The 24,904-nt window shown below is 37.9% G+C and overlaps 1 protein-coding gene across 1 annotated transcript in view; it reads right to left on the reverse strand.

The window, feature by feature from the left end:
* C2H3orf70 (chromosome 2 C3orf70 homolog) overlaps positions 1-24,904 on the reverse strand; it is an 83,771-nt gene that overhangs the window by 53,205 nt on the left and 5,662 nt on the right. The gene's annotated exons all lie outside the window — the stretch shown is intronic.

Raw genomic sequence — 24,904 nt, forward strand, 5'->3', positions numbered from 1 at the left:
TCTACTAAAAATACAAAAAATTAGCCGGCCATGGTGGCAGGCGCCTGTAGTCCCAGCTACTGGGGAGCCTGAGGCAGGAGAATGTGTGAACCTAGGAGGCGGAGCTTGCAGTGAACCGAGATCGCACCACTGCATTCCAGCCTGGGTGACAGAGTGAGACTCCATCTCAAAAAGAAAAAAAAAGCAAGAGTATAAAGGAAATACACTATGCAAACATTAATCAAAAGAAAGCTAGAGTGACTATAGCATTATCAAAGTAGATGATTCCAGAACCAGTAATATTACCAAGGATAAAGAAAGACATTACATAATGATAAAGGGTCAATGGACCAAGAACATATATAATCCTAAATATGTATAAACCTAACAATAGAGTCTCAGAATACCGTTGGCCCTCCATATCCGTGGGTTCTGCATCTGTGGATTCAACTGGGTTTGGATCACAATCTCAAAAAGACAATCCCAAATGCCATAATCCCATGTTGAAATCCTAAAATATCAAAATCCCTAAAGTCTAAAACCCTGAGTGTCTAAAATCCTGTAAATCACCATCACAGGATAGTGGCATCATGGTAAGCGGAACTATTACCTTGTTATTGTCTGTATTTGGAAATTAGGTATGGTTTAAGGAGATGCATATGGGTGCCAAGGTGATGAGAGGTGGACTTGTGGACTTCATATTAGGGGTCAACTTGATTGGATTAAGCAATACCTAGAAACCTGGTAGGGCATTATTTCAGGTGTGTCTTTGAGGGTGTTTCCAGAAGAGATTAGTGTGTGAGTCTGAGTGGACTAGGTGGGAAGATCTGACCTCAATGTTGGCAAGCATCATCCAACTGGCTGAGGGCCAGGACAGAACAAATACAAAAGGCAAATTGGTCTCTGAGAGCTGAGACAGGCTTTTCTTTTGCTCCTTGGACATCAAAAAATTGACTCCATGGGCCAGGCGTAGTGGCTCATGCCTGTAATCCCAGTACTTTGGGAGGCCGAAGCAGGTGGATCATCTGAGGCCAGGAGTTCAAGACCAGCCTGGCCAACATGGTGAAATCTCATCTCTACTAAAAAAAAAAAAAAAAAAAGAAAAAAAAAAAAAAGAAGGAATGCAAAAATTAGCCAGGCATGGTGGTGCACACCTGTAGTCCCAGCTACTCAGGAGGCTGAGGCAGGAGAATTGCTTCAATCTGGGAGATGGAGGTTGCAGTGAGCCAAGGTTACACCACTGCACTCCAGCCTGGGTGACAGACCGAGACTCCATCTCAAAAAAGAAAAAAAAAAATTGACTCCATGAAACTGCATTATCACAATGTTGACTCTGTGTGTAAGCATAAAAATGCTGAAACTTAACAAATAAAAAAAGTCCTTTTTCACATTTGCATTTGTGAAAAATAAATTTCTTGAGAGTTCGGCTCTTTGCACGAGGACATATGTAGTGGTGACCCGTGGTGGTTTTTGATATATCTCATCAAAAAGCTTAGATTGAACATCATGGTATTTCAGGTGACTACAGTTACAAAGCTGGGTACACACAATTACCAACTATAGTGAGGTGCCTTTATACATTTCACTTTTTGATATATTTTTCTTTCCTTTTTTTTTTTAAAGAGATGAGGTCTCACTATGTTGTCAGGACTGGACTTGAACTTCTAGGCTCAAGTGATCCTCCCCCCTCAGCCTCCAAAGTAGCTGGGATTATAGGGACGCGCCATGGTCCCCATCTCTATGACCTATTTATTTATGAATATGGTTTGTCTGCTCATAACCATTATACACATGTGACTATTGTTACTATACCTGAATATATATGATTACAAAAAATATATATTATTGCCTATTTTATTTTGTAAACTGGACTATCAAGTATTGTTATGTTTTTATATGTTTCTCAAATAAATCCCACTTCTAAATGTAAATAAATGTCCTTTGAAGAATTTTAAATTATTTTTTCCAGAATTATATTTTCAGGATTTTGATCTTTTAGAATTTCAACATTCAGGATTACACCGTTCGGAATTTTGTCTGTCAGAATTATGACAGGCTCCTGATTCAACAACTGTAGATTGAAAATATTGAGGGAAAAACTGGATAGTTTTGTCTTTACTGAACATGTGTAGACTTTTTTCTTGTCGTTATTCTCTAAACAATAAAGTATAACAATTATTTCCATAGTATTTACATTGTATTAGATATTATAAATAATCTAGAGATTTAAAGTAAACAAGAGAACGTACACAGGTTACAAGCAAAGACTACACTCTTTTATATAAGGAACCTGAGTATCCACAGATTTTGGTATCCACGGGGCGATCCTGAAACCAATTCCCCATAGGTACCAAGGAATGACTGTACATGAAGAAAAATCAAATCTTTCCAAATTGATACACAAATTCAATGCAAGTGCAATCCCAATCAAGAAGCTGATTCTAAAATGCATATGGAGACACAAAGGAATTACAATAGCTAAAACAATTTTGAAAATGAACAGTAAAGTTGGAAGACTCGCACTGCCTGATTTCAAGACGTACAATACAGCTATGGTAATTAGGACAATGTGGCATTGCTGAAAGGATAGACACATTAAGCAATGGAACAGAATAGAGGGCCTCAGCACATTTACACTCAATAGATTTTTCAATAAAAGTGCCAAGACAATTCAATAACTTTTTTCAACAAATAATGCTGAAGTGACTGAATGTATATTAAAAAATCACTTAATATCTATAATTACAACATTTTGTCATTTACAAGCTGCCAATGTCTTTGTATAGCTAACAATTTGGAAATGACAAAATTTTGTAAATAAAGGAGTCCTAGAAATGAAGGAGTCAGAGACTTAAACATGAAACTTACACTGTAAAATTTTGAGAACATATAAGAGAAAATCTTTGTGACACTGGATGAGGCAAATCATTCTTAAATAGAATACGAAAAGCATAAATGATTTTTTAAAATGTTAAACTGAGCATCATTAAAATGTAAAACTCCTCACTAGACAGTGTAAGAAAATGAAAATCCACACGCTGGGAGAAAATATTTGCCAACATATGTTTGACAAAGGTCTGATATCCAGTATATAGAAAGAGTTTAAAAAAATTAAGAACAGTTTTAAAAACAAAGTGAGAAAACAATTTGAACAGATATTTCACCAAAGAAGATTATACAGATAGCGAACCAGCACATGAAAAGATGCCCAATATCATTACGTTAGAGAAGTCACTTTAAAACTACAATGAAATACTATAACACACATATTTAAATTGATAATTTGTTTAAAGAGCTGACCTCATCGAATGCTGGCAAGGATGTAGAGCAACGGGTATACTCACTCATTGTTGGTGGGAATGCAAAATAAAACCACCACTCTGAAAAACAGTTTGGGCCGGGCGCAGTGGCTCACGCTTGTAATCCCAGCACTTTGGGAGGCCAAGGTGGGTGGATCACCTGAGGTCGGGAGTTCGAGACCAGCTTGACCAAAATGGAGAAAACCCGTCTCTACTAAAAATACAAAATTAGCTGGGCATGGTGGTGCATGCCTGTAACCCCAGCTACTTGGGAGGCTTGAGGCAGGAGAATCGCTTGAACCCGGAAGGTGGAAGTTGCAGTGAGCTGAGATCATGCCAATGCACTCTAGCCTGGGCAACAAAAGTGAAACTCCGTCTCAAAAAAAAAAAAAAAACCATTTGGTAGTTTTTTAGAAAATTAAACATAAACTTATATGACCTAGTAGTCCCATTCCTAGGCATTTACTCAAGAGAAATGAAGGCATACATTCTCACAAAAAATGCATGCAAATATTTATAGCAGCCTTGTTCTTAACAAGCAAAATATAAACAATCCAAATATCCACCAACTGAGGAATGTTAAACAAATTGTGGTACATCCAATGGAATGCTAAACTGCAAAAGAAAAGAATGAACTACTGATACACTCGACAGCATGGATGAATCTCCAGATTCTTATGTTAAGTGGACAAAGCTACATGCTACATGATTCCATTTATATAACATCCTGGAATATTATAAAAAGTATAGTAAAAAGGTTGCATACTGTATGATTCCATTTATAAAACATTCTGAAAAACACAAAACCATAGGGCATAAAAACAGGTTAGCAGTTGCCAGGGATGGGGGTGAGATGGGAATACACAACTGACCATAAAGTTGAAAGAAATTTTTTGGATGATAGGAATATTCTACACTTTGATGATATGATAGTTACACAATTATATGTTTGTTAAAATGCATAGACTGTACAAATAAAAATGTGTGAATTGTACTGTATATAACTTACACTTAATAAGCCTGACTTTTTAAAAAAGAAAAGGATCATGGCAGTACAACAGGATGTCGATGAAAAAAAGAAGGTAAAAATGATAAATTGCTAACCATTCTATAATGTTCAACTTTTCTAAGTGGTTTTTTATATATAATTTCTAGCCTGCTCTTTAACTTAATTGGTCTCTTGAATTTAACAACTATCAATGCTATAGTGTCTAAGTTCAAGCTGCCAATGTCTTTGTATAGCTAATAACTTATGACAGCTGAAAGCACTAGGCCCATTTCCTAGGTAAAATAGCCTAGAGAAGTTGTTGTAAGATGATAGAAAAGGATGTCAGTCACAGACTGAAGGATCTGTCTTCTCAGACAAGTGAAATTCAGGGATATATGACAAAATAGATATAGAACAGCATCATTACTGTCAGTACAGAGTCCCAAAGAGTTTCCCTGGGTGCCTCTAGACACAAGCAGCCAGGAAGAAATACCTGAGAAGTAATATAAAAAACAGAAAGTTACAATGCATACTGAGGAGACTCAAACTCCAACTTCCACATGTTTTAATTCATCTTATCATAAACAACCCAAGAAACAGATATTATCTTCATTTACATTAAGGACATGGGTTTCTTTGCTTTAAGTGAAACATTCATGGGAAAAAATAGGACTGACCCCATCATTTCTGGGTCCTAGTGCAAAACAAAAATGCTGGCCTCTTGTTCAAAACTTAGAGACCACATGGCCCTTCTAAGAGTGGGACCTCTCCAACTGCTGTTGTATGGCCACAAAACAGGCCCTGGAGAGAAGGTACAGCCTGCTGACAAATTTTAAACATGCAAGAAATCACTTGTCCATTCCCTTACTGCAATGATAATCACACGATAAAAATATTATTCAAAATCTTCACATTTGAATCCCCAAAGGAGATTCTACAGCTTTTTAAAAATCCACTTTACTGTCTCAGCAAAGATCTCCAGTTATCTGTTTTCCATCTTTTCTACTGATAGTCCCCAATTCCCTTATCTCATATCCAGGAAAATCTGAAACTGTCTTTCCACTGCCTCCTGTAAGAGGTCCCTTTTATATGCCTGAGTATCATTTTGGGCTGTCTATCTAGAACCATAGGATGAAAAAGTAAAAGTAAAAAAACACTAATTCATTTTGACAGAACTAAAATAAGCTAACAGTTGGGAAGATATTAATCAGTTTAAAGACTGGGCCTAAAAATAAGATAAATAAGGTGTTACTGAAAAACTGTTACTGCAGAACTGTAAAGTTCTTATAATTTTATCTCAACTTTTAAGAAAAAGTCTAATTTCTAATTCCCTGAGAAGACATATAGATTAGCTTAAGAAAGGAACTAAGACCTAGACATTCATTTTTTAAAAAAATTATTATTTTTTTTTGAGACGGAGTCTCATTCTTGTCGCCCAGGATGGAGTGCAGTGACATGATCTTAGTTCACCGCAACCTCCGCTTCTGGGGTTCAAGCAATTCTCCTGCCTCAGCCTCCAGAGTAGCTGGGATTACAGGCGCGTGCCACCATGCCCAGCTAATTTTTGCATTTTTAGTAGAGACGAGGTTTCCCCATGTTGGCCAGGCTGGTCTCGAACTCCTGACCTCAGGTGATCCACCGCCTCAGCCTCTCAAAGTAATGGGATTACAGACGTGAGCCACCACGACCGGCCACTATTTGTTTTCTTAATGTCCGAGTAAACTGACTCCCTCAAAAAAAGCAAATCCATATAATCAACATGTGAACAATCTAGAGTAGATACAACAGCTTTAAAAAATTGAGATGTTGAAAAACAACTTTTATGAGTTAAGGTTACAGAACCAGATTTTCCCCTCAAGATCAGCTTCAATTTTTTCATTAGTGTGTATTCACTAAAACAAACACAAAGTTAAGCATAAACCTCTTATGCTTATAGTTCTTATACAACTGCAAAGCAGAAATTAATTTTCAAATACACAAGCAACAAGCCAATAATCATCAAATTGGCAACATTAATTTAATATGACATATAATAATGCTGTTTTTTAGACAGTTAACAGCTGCTTGAAACCTGACAATGGTCCTCACTGACACAGCATAGATTCTTTAAATGGTATCAGCCCTGAAGACTTTAGTGAGCACTTTTATAACATAACATTTTTACCTGGTTTTTCACCACGTAAAAAGTGAAAAACGGTGGCTCACGGCTGTAATCCCAGCACTTTGGGAGGCGAGGCCGGTGGATCACCTGAGGTCAGGAGTTCAAGGCCAGTCTGGCCAACATGGTGAAACGCCGTCTCTACTTTAAATCTAAAAATTAGCCAGGCATGGTGGCACATGCCTGTAATCCCATCTACTTGAGAGGCTGAGGCAGGAGACTCACCTGAACCCCAGAAGCAGAGGTTGCAGTGAGCTATCGCAACACGGCACTCCTGCCGGGGCTACAGAGCGAGACTGTTTCAGAAAAAAAAAAAGAAAAAACCTCATGAAATCAGAGAAGTTTTTGAGTTTTCTAACTCCTTTTCTGAAAATAAATGGATTCGTACCTGATTAACTTTGAAGGCTACTTAGTCCAGAAAAACCTAACTTTGTTTTATGATAATGTTGATGATTTCTTCAGTTTCCTCATTTTATGTAAAACAGATAAACAGATGCCTGATTGAAGCAGAATGGGGGACCCAGCACAGGTCACTTTCACTATGAATTTCCTTCTATGAAATTCTATCTTAGCATAATTTGAAAAACTGTGAAACAGATGATCTCAAGGTGCTTTCTTTCCTAAGTTCTAGAGAACTTAGCGGTAATTTCTATCACACCATGAATGTATGGATTTAATCAAGTGATTAATAATAATATCTGAGTTTAATAATTAATAACAAATATTCCTTGAGTGCCCAGCATGTTGATCATAATTTTAAAAATTCAATTACCTATTTCTCTTTAAAAGTTTCTATGCACATAAATTTTAAATTATTATTTTTTTTTCTGTGAGTCAAAGACAGATACTATTAAATACATTAGCCATGACTTTTTAAATTACAGCTTTTATTTTAGATACAGGGTATCTATGTGCAGGATGGTAATGTGGGTATACTGCACCCAGGTAGTAAACACAGTCCCCAACAGATAGTTTTTCAGTCCTGGCCCCCTTCGTCTGCCCTCTAGAAGTCCACAGCGTCTACTGTTCCCATGTTCAAGTCCATGTGTTCGCATGTTTAGCTCCCACTTGTAAGTGAGAACATGTGGTATTTGGTTTTCTAGTTTTTGCATTCACTCACTTAGGATAATGGCCTCCAGCTACATGTATGTTGCTGAAGAAAACATAATTTTGTTCTTTTTTATGGCTGCACAGAATTCCATGTGGGTATGTACCACATTTTCTTTATTCACTCCACCACTGATGGGCACACGTAAGTCGATTCCATGTCTTTGCTATCGTGAACAGTGCTGTGGAGAACATACGAGTGCATATGTCTTTTTTCCTTTGGGTATATACCCAACAGTGGGACTGCTGGGTCAAATGGTAGTACTATTTTCAGTTCTTTGAGAAATCTCCCAGCTGCTTTCTGCAGTGACTGAACTAATTTCCACCAACAGTGTAGGAGCATTCCCTTTTCTCCGCAGCTTCACCAACATCTGTTGTTTCTTGACTTTTTAATAATAGAAGGCAATGTTAAAGTTGTCCCATTACCAAAATATTTATATTCAAACAAAATAAACTTATAACATGCTTATTCATATCATTTTGAATTAAGAGCAGATTGTAAAGCGATAAGTATCATAACATCCAAAAAGTAAAGCCATAAATAGACTAAAGCATAAGTAATATTTTCACTATGGTTAAATAATCAAAGATAAACAATCACTGACATTTTGGCTTAGAGATATTCTCAAAATAAGCAACTAAAATAACAACCAGCCTTCTTTCTGTTCCAGTATACCTCTTGAAATATAACCCTTTAAATTAAGGTTAAACAGTATTACTTCTTTCTATTTTTCCTGTTTCCTTTTCTTCCTAGAAAATTATTTCATGTTTTGTAATTATATCACAAATTCATCTTATAAAAATACTTTGAAGTTTGGGCTAAAAATAAATATATTGGCCAGGTGCAGTGGCTCATGCCTGTAATCCCAGCATTTTGAGAGGCCGAGGCGGGTGGATTATGAGGTCAGAAGATCGAGACCATCCTGGCTAACACGGTGAAACCCTGTCTCTACTAAAAATACAAAAACAAAATTAGCCGGGCATGGTGGCAGGCGCCTGTAGTCCCAACTACTAGGGAGGCTGAGGCGGGAGAACGGCATGAACCTGGGAGGCAGAGCTTGCAGTGAGCTGAGATCCCACTATTGCTCTCCAGTCTGGGCTATAAAGTATTCTTCATACAATTTTTTTTTTTTTTTTGAGACAGAGTCTCGCTCAGTTGCCCAGGCTGGATGGTTTGGGTTCTTTCCACTTTTTGGCGTTATGATTAATGCTGCTATAAACATTTGTACACAAGTTTTTTTATGGACATATGTTTCATTTATTTTGGGTTATCTAGGAGTAGAACTGCTAAGTCATATGGTAACTCTATGTTTAACATTTTGAGTAACTGCCAAACTGTTTTCCAAAGTGGTTACACCATTTTATATTCCCACCAACAATGCATGAGGGTTCTAATCTGTCCACATCCTCACCAACACTTGTTATCTTTCTTTCTGATTACTGCCATTCTAGTTGGTGTGAAGTGGTATTCATTATGGCTTAAAATGTAATTCTTAAAGGGTGCAGTCTAAAAACAGTAAACAACTAAATGAATATCCACCTTAGCCAAATCAAACTAATTCTACAGAAGCTGTTGTAATTTAACCTGTATGTTAACCATCAGAGGTCTATGACTAGGTGATCATTTCTCCAGTGTTTTGAACGGAGGTGCTTACCACTCAACAAAAAGTAACCAAGTGATAATATCTTGTTATAATAGAGTTTGCCTGAAGTCTGACATCCGGTTAAACAGAGCATTAATATATTTGTTGCCTCTTATTATACTGAATTCATATGTACATATACTTATATTCCACGTTGTTCAAAAAAAGCTTTGAAGCAACTTTTATAAAAGGGACATACAACATAGTAGGATTTTTTAACAGACTTTTTTTCTGACCAAATGGTATACCAGGCAACCTGAACAATCCTTCTGCAACTGAAAAATGCTAGAAAAAATTTTGATATTCCTCACTACATTGATGAACTGACAAAAATAAGGAATATTCAGGCAGAAACCCAAGTAAAGGTAGAAATTCAGAAAAGCAAGTGGAAAATTGAGCAAAATGTTTACTTTGAGGATATTTGCTGGGATAGGCAAACTTTAGCTTTTTGGTTTCTGTAACCTTTTAGAAGCTCAGGGTTCATGAAATAAAGCTTAAGGCTTACTACAGATATTATTAAAAAAACAAAACAAAAAAAAACCTCTCCAAAAGATTCACATCAGTGTAAGAGTAAATTACAAATAAACCAACTCCTACAGGGGTTTCACATAGCTTAAACTGAGGACACACAAGGAAAGATGGGAGGAAAAATTGTAATTCACAAGCAAAAGCTGTCCTTCCACAGATTCCAGCCAAACTTCGGACTTCCAGGCTGGTCCAGATATGTCAAGCTATTTGTTTAGTCTAAAGCAATCCTGTAGTAATAATGTCCCTAGGCATCTGGAGAAGGCAAAAGCAAATCTGATCTGAAGCAATTCCATGGGGTAACATTCCATGGGATAAACTGGAGCTCACAGTTAAAAATTGCAAAACATACAAATGAGCAAGGCGTTTAGTAAAATCCAGTAGAATCAGATCTGTAGAGATTCAAATATTGGAACTATCAGAAACAGAACATAAAATATGTTTCTTGTATTCACAGAAATAAAAGAAAGTGAAGATATGAGTAAAAACAAGCAACTATTAAAAATGAGGAAGTCTTTTTCAAAATGACTATTTGAAAAGAATCAAATAGAAGATCTGTAAAATACTAAAAAAAAGATTAAAAACTCAATGCATTAATTTAATTAATTTAACACACTCTATATTGCCTTCTGGACAATTTCTTCAGCTATGCCTTCCACTTTACTTTGTTCAGATCTGTGAAGAAAGTGGAAGGCATAGCTGAAGAAATTCTCCAGAAGGCAGTATAGAGTGACAAAGAGATTCAATATGAAACAGACAATATAAAATAAAGGTTAAAAAATGAATGACAAAGTGAAAACATGTAATACATACCTAATCAAAGTTCCAGAAGAAGAGGACAATGAGAATGGGGAAAGGACAGTATTTGAAGAGTGGGTGGTGAGGTATTTTCTAAAATTGATGAAGGACATCAATCCACAGATTGAAGAAGCTAAATTAACTCTAAAAAGGATACATAAAAAGAATTCCAGTATAGACACACAGAGAAATGTAGAACTCCAAAAACAAAGATACTACCTAAAAGGCAGCTAGAGAAAAAAGAGACAGATAACTTTCCAAGGAATGGCAAAAGAGACAGATAACTTTCAAAAGAATGACAACTGACAGCTGACTTCTTCACAGCAACAAAGAAATCCAGAAGATGGTGGTATGATCTTCGATATACTGGAAGTCTATTATAGTGTTACACTCAGTGAAAATATCTTTGAAGAACAGTTAAAAACAAAAATATGCTCAACTTCATTCATAATATGAGAAATGTAAATTAAAAGCACTGAGATACCATTTCTCACTTATAACCATTGGCAAAAACTCAAAAGCTTGACAATACACTCTGTTGCTGAAGCTATGAGAAAATAGGCATTCTTATATGTTGCTGGTGGGAGGGCAAATGGTACAACCCATATGAAACAGAATTTGGCAATATCTAATAAAACTACAGATGTATTTATCATTTGATCCAGCAATCCCACTTCTAGGACTTTAAAGATGTACCTCCACAAATATATCTTGACAACAGATGCACAAGTTAGTCATTGCAACATTATTTGTAAAAGTAAAATATGAGAAACAAACAAAATGCTCAGCAATAAGAAATTGGTTAAAAAACCTATTAACACAGGCCAGGCATGGTGGCTCATGCCTGTAATCCCAGCACTTTGGGAGACCGAGGCGGGTGGATCATCTGAGGTCAGGAGTTTGAGACCAGCCTGGCCAACACAGCAAAACCCTGTCCCTACTAAAATACAAAAAAATTAGCCGGGCATGGTGCACACCTGAATCATAGCTACTTGGGAGGCTGAGACAGGAGAATCCTTTGAACCCCCATGGAGGCTGCATGCAGTGAGCCCAGATCACGCTACTGCACTCCAGCCTGGGTGACAGAGTGAGAGTTGTCTCAAAACAAAAACAAAAACAAAAACAAAACACATCTATTACATATATATGCAACAAAGTAGCATGCAAGCACAAAGAAACGAGAAAGAAGCCACCTGTAATCCCAGCACTTTGGGAGGCTGAGGTGGGCGGATCGCTTGAGCTCAGGAGGTCAAGACCATTCTGGGCAACATGGTGAAATCCCATCTCTACAAAAAAAATAGAAAAATTAGCTGGGTTTGGTGGCGCATGCCCATAGTTCCAGCTACTCAGGAGGCTGAGGTGGGAGGATGGCTTGAGCCCAGGAGTACAAGACTGCAGTGAGCTATGATTGTGCCACTGCACTCCAGCCTGGGTGATACAGTCAGACTCTGTCTCAAAAAGAAAAAGAAAAAAAATACATACATACATATATATATATATTTAGAGGAGACAGATTGAAATGCAGTAGAAGGTATTGAGATACCAATGAAACTTTTTTAGTATTCTTTTTTATATAGGTTGACTTTTTATTCTGGTGACAGTAACACCAAATAGTGTGACTTTTGAACCATGAAAATGTTTACCTATTCAAAAATTAAAGTCAAATAAAAAAGATGGAGACTAATATTTCCAGGAAAATGGAATAGATACTTTTCCCTATTCTTCCCCACTAAGTACAGCTAAAAACCTTAGACATTACATTTAAAACAAACAGAAACAGACTGAAAGGTGGGGAGAAGAAGCCTGACCAACTAGGGACCTTGGGGCCCAAGCAACCACATGGTAGTGAGTTCCCTGGTGTTTTCTTGCGTGTCTTTTTCTCCTCCTGTTTGCCAGATGTGGGGCTAAAAAAGCTGTCGATCAGGAAATACAAATGGCAGCAGACAAAAGAAGCTCTAACAAATGCCTGCTCTCTCTAGCCAAGGGACCAGGGGAAGGAGCAACCTAAAATGACAAAAAAAACTTTTAGAGAATAACTGCTCTACTCCAGCCAAACATCAGAGGAGGAAAAACTGTGTACTTTACCCCAATCCATACCAGTAAAGGCTGAGAGCTGGGGCGAAAGATGAACTTCCATCCTTGAAAGGCTCTAAAAAGGTACCTCAACACTCTAGCCAGGAAGTGTCAGAGGCCTCGCAGAAGTCAGGACTCAGTGGTACTGGGGCCCCCCACTGTGGTGTCAGTGGAGGCCTAAGGGAGAGCAAAAACTCCCACTCCCACCCAGAGATACCAAGGAGCCTCATCTTCAGCGTGTCCATGGAGGACGAGTGTGAAATATGGACTTCTCTCTCCACCTGGCAATAATGAGGGCACAGCCCCTTCCCCTGCCAGAATGGTATCCCAAAAAAGTCAGTAAAAACAAAAGATCTTATTTAATTAAGATTCAGAGTCTCTTCATATAATGGAAAAATGTTCAGATTTTAATTGAAAATCATTTGTCATAACAACAAACCAGGGAGAACTCAAACTAAATGAAAAATAACAATCAACAGATGCCAAATACTGAGATGACAGAGATGTTAGAATGATTTGACAATAAATTTAAAGCAACCATGAAAGAAAAAATGCTTCAGTGAGCAACTGCAAACACACTTGAAGCAAATGAAAATGGAGAATGCCTCGGACAAGAAATAATCTCGGCAAAAACAAGAACAACAAAGAACTGGGCTGGGCGCGGTGGCTCACACCTGTAATCCCAGCATTTTGGGAGGCTGAGGCAGGCAGAACACCTGAGGCCAGGAGTTCAAGACCAGCCTGGCCAACATGACGAAACCCCGTCTCTACTAAAAAATAATAATACAAAAATTAGCCAGAGGCTGGGAAAGATGTGGGGAGGGGTTGAGTAGAAGTTGGTTAATGGGTACAAACATACATTAGATCAAAGGGAAAATTTCTGATGTTTGATAGCAAAGTAGGGTGACTATAGCTAATGACAATGTATTGCATATTTCAAAATAATTGAAACAGAGAACTTGAAATGTTCCCAACACATAGAAATGATAAATACTAAAAGTGATGAATATCCAAACTACCCTGACTTGATCACACATTCTATGCATGTAACAAAATATCACATGTATCCCATAAATATATACAAATGTGTCAATAAAAAATTAAATTGAATTTTTAAAAGATACACAAAGAAGACATTCAAAAATATCAGAGATAAATCAAAATGGAATTCAAAAAAATGTTCACATAAATCACAAGAAGGCAGAAAAAAGAAAAATAAAAAACAATGAGAAAAAACAAAATAAAATATAAAATGGCAGACATAATCTATAACTCATCAATAATCACATAAAATGTAAATGGTCTAAAAACATTAATTAAAAGAGATTAGCAGAATGGCTTGCAATGCAGGACAAAACATATGCTGTGTACAAGAAACTTACTACAAATTTAACAGTATAGTGAGGTTGAAAATAAAAGGAAGGAAAAGATACATCACGGGAACATTAACCAAAAGAAAGCAGTTATGGCTATATTAATATCACTAAAGTCAACTTCAGAGAAAAGAAAATTACCAGATAAAGAGAGGGACATCAGATAATGAAAAAAGGGTCAGTTTAACAAGGTATCAGCAATCCTAAATGTGTATGCATCAGACAAAAGAACTACAAATATCTGGCCGGGCATGGTGGCTCACGCCTGTAATCCCAGCACTTTGAGAGGCCGAGGTGGGTGGATCACCTGAGGTCAGGAGTTCGAGACCAGCCTGGCCAAAATGGAGAAACCCCGTCTCTACTAAAAACACAAAAATTAGCCAGGTGTGGTGGTGCATGCCTGTAATCCCAGCTACTCAGGAGGAAGGCAGGAGAATTGCCTGAACCCAGGAGGTGGAGGTTGCAGTGAGCCAAGATTGTGCCACTGCACTCCAGCCTGGGTGACAGAGCAAAACTCTGTCTCAAAAACAAAAAAACAAAACAAAACAAAAAAACCCTACAAATATCTGTGGGTAAACTAACAGACTTAAGAGGACAAACCCACAATTTATGTGAACCCCTCTGATATGGTTTGGTTGTGTCCCCACCTAAATCTCATCTTGAATTCCCACATTTTGTAGGAGGGACCTGGTGGAAGGTAATTGAATGTCTTTCCCGTGCTGTTCTCGTGGTAGTGAATAAGTCTCACAACATCTGATGGTTATAAAAAGGGGAGTTTCCCTGCATAAGCACTCCTCTCGTTGTCCACTGCCATCCGCATAAGATGTGACTGGCTCCTCCTTGCCTTCCGCCATGATTGTGAGGCTTCCCAGACACGTGGAACTGTAAGTCCAGTTAAGCCTCTTTCTTTTGTAAATTGCCCAGTCTCAAGTATGTCTTTATCAGCTGCGTGAAAACAAACTAATACACCCTCTTTCAACAATTGACAGAACATACAGACAGAAAATAAGCAAGGATGTAGAAAAACTCAACAACAAAATCAATAAACAGGATTTAAAAGACATTTATAGAACACTTCATCCAACAACAGCAGCATACCCATTCTTTCCAGGTGTCCATGACACTTGACCCATATCCTGGGCCATAAAACAAACCTCAACAATTTCAAAATAATTAAAATCATACAAAGTAGAATCAAGCTAGAAACCAATTAGTAAAAAGTTAGAAAAATCTCCAAGCACTTGGAATAATCCATGGTCAGAAAGGAAGTTTTGAGGGAAATCAAAAGTTACATGGAACTGAAAGAAAATGAAAATAAAACACATAAAAATGTATGACACACAGCTAAAGCAGTGCTGAAAGGAATTTTTACAGTAACAAACGCATACATTAGAAAGAATAAAAGCCTCAAATCAGTAATCTAAGCTCTCACCATCAAGAAGCTAGAAAAAGAAGCACAAAATAAACCCAAAGTGAGCAGAAAGAAGAGCATAATAAAGATGAGAGCAGAAATCAAAGACATATTAAACAGAAAAACTGACAGAAAGAAAATCAATGAAACAAAGAGCTACCTCTTTTAAGGTCAATGAACCTAACAAACCTCTAACAAGACAGACAAAGAATAAAGACAAATGACACAAATTACCAGTATCAGGAATGAAGCAGAGGATGTCATTACACACCATGGAGACAACAAATGTATAAGGAACTACTATTAACAACTCTACAAGCATAAATTTGACAACTCAAAATGAAATAAACCAATTCCTGAAAAAATGCCAATAATCTACACTCATCCCTTGGTAATTATTTGAATAGCCCCATAATAACAAGAAAATTGAATTAGTAATTTTTAAACTCAAAAAAAAAAAAAAAAAGAAATCCCCAGGCCCAGATGGTTTTACAGGAGCATTCTACCAAATGTTTAAAGAAAATTTAATATCAGTTCTGCACATTTTCATTGAGAAAACAGAAGGGGAAAAACTTTCTAATTCATTGTATGAAGTTACTAATACTGGACACCAAAACCAGACAGTAAAACAAAACAAAACAAAAACTATGACCAATACCTGTCATAAATATAGACATAAAAATATTTAACAAACTATTAGCCAATAGAATTCAACAATACATTAAAATAATTACCCTTTATCAAGTGGAGTTTATTCCATGGATGCAAGGCTGGTTCAATACTTGAAAATAAATCAATATAATCTACCACATTAACAGGTTAATGAGGAAAAATTACATGATCCCATCAATTGATTTTTAAAAAGCATCTGACAAAACTTAATACCCATTCAAGATTTTTTTAAAAACCTCTCAGAAAATAGGAATAGAGGAGGAACTTCCTCAACTTGACAAAGAACATCTACAAAACATCTACTGCTAACATTATACTTAAAGGTGAAAGATTTGGCTGGGCAGAGTGACTCACACCTGTAATCCCAACACTGTGAGAGGCCAAGGCGAGAGGACTGTTTAAGGCCAGAAGTTAAAATAGTTAAGACTGTGTGTCTACAGAAAAAATTTTTAAATTAGCTGGACATGGTGGCATACGCCTGTAGTTCCAGCTACTTGAGTGGCTGAAGCAGGAGGATCATTTGAGCCCAAGAGGTAGAGGCTGCAATGACCTATGATCACACTGCTGCATTCCAGGTGACAGTGAGACCCTGTGTCAAAAAAGGAGAGGGAGAGGGAAGGGGAGGGGAAGGAGGAGGAGAAGAGAGGATGAGGAGGGAGGAGGAGCAGAAGGAGGAGAAAGGGAGAGGGAGAAGGAGGAGAAGACGAAGAAGAAAGAGCAAGAAAGAAGACAACGATGACGAAAGAAAAAGTGGGAAAAAATCAGTCTACCCAGCCAGGCTCGGTGGCTCACACCTGTAAACCCAGCACTTTGGGAGGCCAAAGCGGGCAGATCACCAGGGGTCAGAAGTTTGAGACCAGCCTGGCCAACATGGTGAAACCCCGTTTCTACCAAAAATACAAAAATTAGCTGGGTATGGTGGTGCATGCCTGTAATCCCAGCTACTCAGGAGGCTGAGACAGGATAATTGCTTGAACCCAGGAGGCAGATGTTGCAGTGAGCCAAGATCACACCACTGCACTCCAGCCTGGGTGACAGAACAAGACTGTCTCCAAAAATAAAAATAAATAAAAATAAAAAAATAAACCAGTCTACCCAACTTAAAGACTTCTTATACAGCTATAGTAGGCAAGATTGTATGGTACTGGCAGAAGAAGAGACATGAAAACCAGTGGGACAAAACAGAAAGCCCAGAAATAAGACCCACACAATATGATTTTTAACAAAGGTATAACAGCAGCTTAATGGTGGAATGATAATCTTTCAACAAATGGTGCTGGAGCAACTGGACATCCATAGGCAAAGAAGTGAATTGTGATCTAAGCCATACCTTATAAAAAATTACTCATAATGAATAATGGAATTAAATATGAAACTTAAAACTATAAAAATTTTAGGAAAAAATTAAAATATTTGAAATCTCAAGCTTGGCAAAGAGTTCTTAAAAGCATCAATAAAGCACAATCCATAAAAGGAAAACACTGATAAATTGGACTCCATCAAAATTTAAAATCTTGTATCTCAAAAGAGTCTGTTAACTTACCAAATTATACACAGTCATCTCTCAGTATACACATCAGATTGGTTTCAGAACCCCCACCTGAACATACTCAAGTCCCACAGTTAGCCCTCAGTACTCATGGGTTTCACACCCTGGGAATACTGTATTTGCAATCCATGTTTGGTTGTAAAACCCCATCATAAGTGGACTCACGCAGTTCAAACCGATGTTGTTCAAGGGTCAACTATAAACTCATTATGCAGTTTTTTGGCATATAAATAAACATGGGGGAAGCCTCTGCTAAGAGGATGAAAAGATAAACTATGGAGAAAATATTTGCAAACCACTAGACAAAAGTCTAGTAGCTGTAATAAAGAACTCTCAAAACTCAGTTTAAAAAATCCAATTAGAAAAGGATAAAAGACATGAACAGACATTTCACTACAGAGGATATATAAATGGCAAATAAGCACATGAACATTAGATATTAGGTGAATGCAAATTAAAACCAAAATGAGTCATCAATACACACCTGTTGTGGCTGCATGTTTGTTCCCTAAAATTCATATGTTGAAATCCTAATCCTCAATGTGAGGGTCTTAGGGAAGAGGGGCCTTTGGGAAGTAATTATAGGTCTTGAGGGTAGAGCCCTCATGAATGGGTTTAGAGCCCTTATAAAAAAGACGCCAGGGCCAGGCGGTGGCTCACGCCTGGAATCTCAGCACTTGGGAAGCCCAGGCGGATGGATCACTTGAGTCCAGGAGTTTGAGACCTGCCTGGCCATCATGGTGAAACCCCATCTCTACAGAAAAAAAAAAAAAAAAAAAAAAAAATACAAAAATTAGCCAGGCATGGTGACCCACACCTATAATCCCAGCTACTTGGAAGGCTGACGCAGGAGAATCGCTTGAACCCAGGAGGCGGCGGCTGCAGTGACCCGAGATCTTGCCACTGCACTCCAGCCTGGGCAACAGAGTGAGACTCCGTCTCAAAAAAAAAGAAAGAAAAAGACCCCAGAAAGTGCGGTATCCCTCTTTCCATCAAGTGAGGATATGGTGAGAAATCAGCAGTCTAGAACCCAGAAGACAACCCTTGCCAGAACCCAACGATGCTGGCACCCTTATCTCAGTCTTCCAGCATCTAGAACTGCGAGAAATAAACTTCTGTTGTTTATAAGCCACCCAGTCTCTTGTACTTTGTTATAGCAGCCTGGACTCACTAAGACAAAAGCTATCAGAATGCCTAAAACAAAGACAGTGACAATACCAAATGCTGGTGAGCATACGGTGAAGCTAGGCCAGTTATACACTGCTAATGGGAATGTAAAATGGAATAGACTCTCTGGAAAACAGTGTGGCAGTTTCTTAAAAAAAAAAAAAAACAAAACGAAAAAACGTAACTACCATACAGCCTAGCAATTGCACTCTTGAACATTTATACCAGAGAAATGAAGACTATGTTCAACTAGAAAATTGTACATAAATGTTTATAGCAGATTTATTTATAATAACTAAACACTGAAAACAACTTAGATGTCCTTCAATAGGTGAAAAGTTAAACTGTGGTACATATATACCATGGAATACTACTCAGCAATAAAAAGGAACAAACCATTGATATATCCAACAACCTGATGGATCTCCAGAGAGTTATGTTGAATTTAAAAAGCCAATCCAAAAGGTTACGTACTCTATGTTTCCACTTATATAACATTCTGAGAATAAAATTATAGAAATGAAGAATAGGTTAGTGAGTATTACGATATATTAGAAACCAGGGTTTTACTGACAAGAGAAGTACAAGTATGCAGTGGGGAAATGCAAAGGATACACACACACAAATTTCCTAAATTTGTCCACTGAAAAGTCCTAAATGCAATTATCTCTTAATAAAGATAAGCAGACTCAAAATCCAGATAATGGTTTCCATACCATTTCTCATGAAAAGGAACTCAGGTTCCTTGGAAAAATTTCTGATCTGGGGCAGGGAAATTATTAGGTAACCTGGGACATCTTGTGCCAGAAAACTGGGAAATGCTCAAAAAAAGTTGAGATATATTAAAAAGACACAGAAGCCGGCTTGCAGGCATTCTCACTGGCCAAATTTAAAGACAATTTGAACATTAAAAAGAATTATAATATCTGATTAAAACATATTGAAAAAAAAAATAATCAATTTGGCTGGGCACAGTGGCTCACACCTGTAATCCCAGCACTTGGGGAGGCCAAGGCAGGCATCGCTTGAGCTCACAAGTTTGAGACCAGCCTGGACAACACAGTGAAATTCCCTCTCTACAAAAATAAAATAAGCCAGGCATGGTGGCATGCTTCTGTGGCCCCAGCTACTTGGAGGCTGAGGTGGAAGGACTGCTTGACCCTGGGAAGCAGAGGCTGCAGTGAGGCGAGATCACGCACTGCACTCCAGCCTGGGTGACACAGCGAAACTCTGCTCAAAAACAAAGAATTAATTTGTCTATAGTAACAGGAGAAAGATGGGGTATAGTTAGAGAACCTCTTCCTTATAAAAGACGTCATCAAATGGTAGAAGGAATGACGAAATGTGAACATCACTGTTTTGCAACCACCAATGTAATAAGTGACGTATGCGAGGATCTTCAGCCAATACTCAAATCACTAGGTTAAAGTTTGTTAGGGAACAGACTATTCACCCAGCATCAAAGTATCACCCCACAGATTAAAAACAAAAGGGAAAAAAAGCAAAAGGCATCTTTATAATGGAAAGATGTGGCAGTTACCACCTTAGCCTTGGTAGAACAAGACACATGATACGTTTTCTTTTTTTTTGTTTTTCTGAGATGGAGTCTCGCTCTGGAGTTGCCCAGGCTGGAGTGCAGTGGCCAGATCTCAGCTCACTGCAAGCTCCGCCTGCCGGGTTTATGCCATTCTCCTGCCTCAGCCTCCCGAGCAGCTGGGACTACAGGCGCCCGCCACCCCGCCCGGCTAGTTTTTTATATTTTTTAGTAGAGACGGGGTTTCACTGTGTTAGCCAGGATGGTCTCGATCTCCTGACCTCGTGATCCGTCTGTCTCGGCCTCCCAAAGTGCTGGGATTACAGGTTTGAGCCACCGCGCCCGGCCTATGATATGTTTTCTCATGTGATGCTGTGAGAAGGGCACAATATCACCCACGTAATAACGTGACAAAAAGTGTTTAACGTAAATCTAATCACGATGAAACAATTAGGCAAATTCAGAATATAGGGCATTCTACGAACAGTTAACTTGGACTCTTCAAAAAATTCAAGTCATCAAAAAAAAGTGATTGGTTCAGAGTGATTAAAAGAGGCTAAAGTTATCTAACAATGAAATGCGATATATGAATCTTCATTGAACCCTGGATTTTTTAAAGTCATTTTCTTTACAATTAAGAAAACTATGGTAGACTGAATTACTGTTAATTATCTTAGGTGTGAGTATAGTATTATGGTTACATAGAAAAATGTCCTCATTCTTAAGACAGGCAGACTGATATATTTCTCTTTCTTTGGCATACTGATATATTTTCATATGAAGTGTCATGATGTCTGCAACTTTCTTCTAAATGTACTGGGGGAAAAAAGTGAGAGAGGAAGAGAGTGTGTAGTTAGAAAAAGGGAAAGATAAAGTAAATGAGTCCAACAGATAGAATTTTCCATGAAATACCAAATGGTTATATTCTTAGTGCTTTTATTTCACTAAACATCTATTAAAATGAGATAGAGATATACAGAAGTACATCTGTATTACACCAAAACATCCAGTTTTAAATGGACAAATAAGCACTAGTGAGGTTAAAGAATTTGTCCTACTTGGGAAGGCATTGTACAGATACAGCTGGGGGAGGGAGGTGTTGGTATTATACATTGTTGACACTCCAGATATTACACATTATTGGCAGTATGCTTACAAAATACTTTTAAAATATCAGAAAATTCAAGAATAAGAGAAAAGCAAAGGAAAAATCCTGTGATTGTGAGTAAAATAACTTGCAAAGACTGCAATTAAGTTTACAGGACCAGCATTCTAGCAACCAAGACTCTATTAACTAGCACTCTTGCCATTTTTCAGTACACACTGATGAGACTTCTAAAGCACCAAAGTTGAATATGTTCAGTTTCACTTTAACATAGGATAAGCTTTATAATATTTGAATCTTTTGAAACTTGTTAACCCATGTTTGATATATATGATAGCTCTCTATTATTTGGTATATTTGATTAACCAGAGCTGTCCATTGCTTAACAATGGAGGAAAATAGGATGAAGCTGGGGTGTGAGAAATGGAGCAAAACATAAGATTTCATGATTTTTAAAAAAAGCAATCATCACATAGGAACTATTACTTTCCATAATGAGAGCAATAAAAAAATTCTAAGTGTAATATTCACAACATGTATTTTTATTCTTTGTTGTTTTTCAGTGTTTAATTGAACAAATCAGTAGGGACACAGAGGAGATTCCGGATTAACGAGGACATCTGAGGAAGGGGGAAAACAACTGTGGACTTTGACAATCACAACACCATGCAGCTGATTCTATTATCCCCATATTAACGATGTGAAAACTGAAAAACAGGTTAAGTAACTTTCCCAAACCACATAACTATTAAGTAGGCACAGCCCGTTCAAACGTGAAGTCTGACTCCAGTGCCTACCATCAGGGCATCTACAATACCTAGTATTTCCACTGCTTTTTGCTTTTTTTGGAGGAGGGGCTGATCCTTTCATTTACTGAATACTTGCACTAAGTACTTTGCTTGCAATATATAGTGTATTTATTTATTTATTTTTGGGACACAGTCTCAATCTGCTGCCCAGGCGGAGTGCAGTGGCGCAATCTCGAATCACTGCAACCTCCACCTCCCAGGGTCAAGCAATTCTTGTGCCTCAGCCTCCCAAGTACCTGGGATTACGTGCATGTACCACCACGCACGGCTAATTTTTGTATTTTCAATAGAGACGAGGTTTTGCCATGTTGGCCAGGCTGGTCTTGAACTCCTGACCTCAGGTGATCCACCTGCCTTGGCCTCCCAAACTGCTGGGATTACAGGCATGAGCCACCGCACCAGGCCACAATACGTCATTTAATCTTCATAACAACTCTGTGAGGTAGGATTTCTTTAAGAGACGGGGGTCTCGCGATGTTGCTCCTGGGCCAAAGCGGTCCCGAGTAACTGGCACTACAGGCACCCACCACCGTGCCTGGATGAAATAGAATTGTCATTCCTATTTTTCAGAAGAGTACACGGAAGCTGCAGGAGGTTCAGTAATCTACCCAGTCACCCTGCAAACAGTAAGACTCAGTTCAAATGCAGATGTTCTTTGTTGGACTATACTCTGCCTTCCACATTCTATGTATATACGATTCCTTATTTTTTTAAGAAAACAAATCCTCTACCAGACAACTTTTGGTTGCCAATTGATTTGGAATTAACAACACAATTTCCCTGGAAACATTCTTTCCTGTAATTAATGAGATCTATAACATGAGAGAACAAATTCGGATGAAGTGAGGATTTTGTAATGTGGGAAATTATAGAAAGGCCCTCAAAAGCCATGTGGTTTAAATCTCTAAGTTCAACAGGCCTGGAAGCCAGTAATAATTAATGGTAGGTATGCAAATCTAAAAATGGCTTGTGCCAGTCAGAGATTAGTTGAGGATATGACATGACTGAAGCTTCATATCATACAAATAATAAAAACTGCCTAGTCTTTTTTGCTTCTTTATATTTTTTAATTTTATTCAAAAACATTATTAAATGTTTTCTAAAGCATGGTTTTATAGAGTTCACAACCTTTCCAAAAATATTCATACTGCATATAATTGCCCTTCTCTTAACATCAGAAAGCATTCTCAACATGCTAGTTCCAAAAGGAATTTAAAACAGCTGAAATCATCCTTACTATACCTTCAGTGGAACCGAGAAACCGACAGCCCTGGTTGCCAGCTGGTCTGTAAGATTTTGATATACATTTGCCACAGGCAGCTGGGGGTACTACACGTGACCTTGGGCAAATTTCCTAATCTTAAAAATGAGGATAGTAACAGTACCAATTTCATAAGACTGTTGTGACCTTTAAATGAGCAAGTACATGCAAAAAGATTACAAAAAGTTATGTGCCTGTACATAGCCATGATGTATGTTATTTGTTATTGCTGAAGTTTATGTGCATCCATCATTGAAGCACCAGCTACACAGAAAGACACTTATCAGCATTCTCTATCTCTAGAAGAACCTATCAGCTTTCTCTTAACCTGGAAGAACCTATCAGCGTTCTCTATCTCTGGAGGAACCTATCAGCTTTCTCTTAACCTGGAAGAACCTATCAGCGTTCTCTATCTCTGGAGGAACCTATCAGCTTTCTCTTATCTCTGGAAGAACCTATCAGCGTTCTCTATCTCTGGAGGAACCTATCAGCTTTCTCTTATCTCTGGAAGAACCTATCAGCGTTCTCTACCTCTGGAAGCGCTTTGAGGAAACTCACTCAGAACTTCACCTCACACCTCTCCTCTTAAAATCTGTATCCTCTTCCTTCAACCACTAGGCAAGGTTAGAACCCTCATTTTTAGAAAAAAACTTTAGTTGACTTTTCCAACCAAATTACCGTTCCTTATTTTGTGGTGTTGTTGCTAGTTTTCATTCGTCAAACTCCTTAAACACATTTTTTGTAGCTATTGTTATTGATATGAATCAGAAGTCCTTTAGGAAAACCAGATGGCATTTTCCCATTGAAGTCAGAACCTGATTTCGTGAGTTTTCCTAGAGTCGTACAAGTAGGAAAACAGAACAAATAGAATAACACAAAACCACAATGCTAATTTACTGACGAAAAAAGTATATCTGCCCCAAGGTCCTGACAGTTGAACCCTCTAATCAACTCCTCCTCCTCCCTACAGGAAATCTATAAATAAGAAGCCAAATGTATAACCAAACATTTGCTGGGACAGCGCAGCCATAAGGACCAGAGATATTAAACTCTCTAGGCAGCACACCACCTTCTCTCAACAGTCTTGAAAAGCACTCCCAAATTCTGCCTCTCCAACTCCCATTTTTCTCTATTTCTATGCTGCCCATCTACCTTTTGCTGTGACAGTCTTCCTTTAGATATGCTAATATCATCTATTAGACTACATCAAGTCCCACTCTTCCTGCTTTCAACCTGAAACAGAATCTTTTAAGATGTCTTCTACAGAAAACTGAGCTTATCTATTATGTGATTTTCTTAAGCCAACTCAGTTTTGCTGGTAGCACCTACGTCATACCACATCCACCCACTCAGCCCCACCTGTCACCTTCTAATCACTTTCTCTTCCTTAACCCTTAACTTGAATGTCATTTCCTATCACATACAGTGACCTCTTTACAGTTCTCATTCTTCT

This window comes from Macaca thibetana, chromosome 2, assembly GCF_024542745.1.
Source record: "Macaca thibetana thibetana isolate TM-01 chromosome 2, ASM2454274v1, whole genome shotgun sequence".
Taxonomy (NCBI): domain Eukaryota; kingdom Metazoa; phylum Chordata; class Mammalia; order Primates; family Cercopithecidae; genus Macaca; species Macaca thibetana.